This window comes from Morone saxatilis, unplaced genomic scaffold (genome assembly GCF_004916995.1).
Source record: "Morone saxatilis isolate NCDOM2014 unplaced genomic scaffold, NCSU_SB_2.0 Contig24, whole genome shotgun sequence".
Taxonomy (NCBI): Eukaryota; Metazoa; Chordata; class Actinopteri; family Moronidae; genus Morone; species Morone saxatilis.
The window spans coordinates 789,138-791,418 of record NW_023339807.1 but is presented as its reverse complement, the minus strand read 5'-3'; positions in this window follow the sequence as shown (position 1 = coordinate 791,418).

Here is a 2,281-nt window from a genome sequence, read left to right as displayed (position 1 = left end):
GAGACATAACAGACACACAGGCAAAGGGATAGCAAAAGTACAATGACACGTAACACATGGATTGACAATCTGTACAAAACTTAAAAAAGCCTTTATCTTCAGCTAGTGATAGTTGGAGATTATGTGTGCACGCCTTTCTGTTATGACCTGAGCTCTTTGTAAGTCATCATTTAAAACAGCTCCTTATGCCACCTTAAGATTTCCTTTTCTGTGTAACAGCTTTATAAGCTATATACAGCAGCTCGTGCAATATTTCGTCATGCAGACTCATTGTAAAGGTGTCCTACCTTCATTCACAATCATCTAATATGTTGGAACATGCAACGAAAGCTCACCATCTGTCTTTGATATTATAATCAATGAGTGAGTAAAATGGGAAAATGATGCTAGCAGTGTGTGTTGTTGAGGGAAGACCAGCAGTAAGACAGGACAAATGACAAGGTATAAAACCCACAAGGCCAGCTAATCTCTTCCTTGACAGTTAGCAGCTATAATGATCCAGGCATTAAAGGGAGAATGAGGAGTCTATTTTGTCTTGTGTTCAACTGCATACTCTGTTTTGAGAAATCCTGTCTCCTACATAATATGCTGCTATCCTGCTAATGTTCTTCCCCAAATATGGGTCTTTGGATTAATTTACAGAAAATGTGGTTCAGGCATTCATAGTCTGCAGGGCCCAGTATTTTCAAGACCTTTAAACTAGATCTGTCTAGGTTCTGTAATCCTGATGTTGGGCCATCTGGATCAAAGATTTTGAAATACTGGTCATACAGGATGAACCTTAATGTCTTTGGTGATCCCCTTACTTTTCTTCTAGTGCCACCATAAGGTTGACATTTTTGGTTCAGGGTGAAACGTCTCCACTATTGGAAGGATTGTTATGATGCAGACATTCTTGTTATCATCAGGAAAAAATTTAAATCTTAGGCCAGACTCGAACTCATGGCCACTGCAGCAAGGACTAGACCTTAATAAATTGGACACTAGAGCTACCATGCTGAACTACCGGGGTGCTTCTTTAGGTCAAAATTCCTGTGAAATACTTGCAATTCATTTAAATAGGCACCACAAGAGAGGTATTACACAACTGCATATACAGTAATTTATGATAATTATAGTCATCAAAAACATTTTTAAAAATCCAGATATGTACCTTAATATTTGAAAATGACGACTTTAACAGGTTAGCCTACATATTTATCAGCAGAAGGGGCCAAACTCTGTCATTTTCTATTTGGCATCGCATACATCTACTCCTATGTATTTCATTATGTGAATTTCTACTGTTATACTGTACCATTCTACAGGGAGACACCATATTTAATGTAATCAAGCATCACTACCCTTTTGGTTAAAGGCCCACCAAAACCATGTCATCGACTTATTTCATGTGTTTATTGCTATGGCAACAGATGCAGATGCAGTGGCCAGTAATGCCTTCAAACTTGCAACATTTTTATTTTCACTCTATGGCAACGGCTGGACAAAACACGCACTACGGCAGGTGCTATGGTCGCCCCAGGAGGAAAGGAAGAGAGCCAGATAGGAGCCATGGTGGCCCAGTTTGGACTTAAGGCTGCTCAAAGACCTGGATCAAGCACTTGACAGGCAGACTGTGTTCCGAGGCAACAGAGCACAGGACGAGTGTCAAACGCAGTCAAAGTGGATGGACACTGTTTCTTTAGATGTAAAGAAGAAACCATATTATCATCACTATCGTGTTGTTGCTGTTTACTTTTAACCAGATGCAAAAAACTGTAACTTTGGAAAACTAAAAGAGGTACCTACATTGTAAGAGCAGTCCTTTGATAAAACGCAGTATATGTAGTGTGTATATACAAACCCATTGTATTTCCTTTGTCAGTCTGTCCTATATAACGGTGCTATAGTAATCAGCAGGGTGTTGTATGTGTGCATAGTGGCAGAGGCCGACAGTCTCTGTGTCCTCCTCCTCTGGGATGCTTTGTGGGAACCTGGCTCCCTTTCATAATGTGTTGCTGTGCAGCAAGTGGCCCTGCTAGATTGTGTTTAATAGTTTCCATGGTGGGTGCAAATAGCCTGTGGGTCCCGTAGCATACGGCTGTCAGAAATCTAACCTTTGAGTTGTCATGGTTACTGCCCAGCAAGTCTTTGAGCCAACCCAATTATTACTACTATTTGTGGGGTTTTTTTAAATTGGGAATATAAGTCCTGGCAACAGGCAGGCACTGACCTATAAGAGAAACATCAACATGGCTCAGTCACTCCCATCAGATCAGAAATGTAAATGGTAAATGGACCT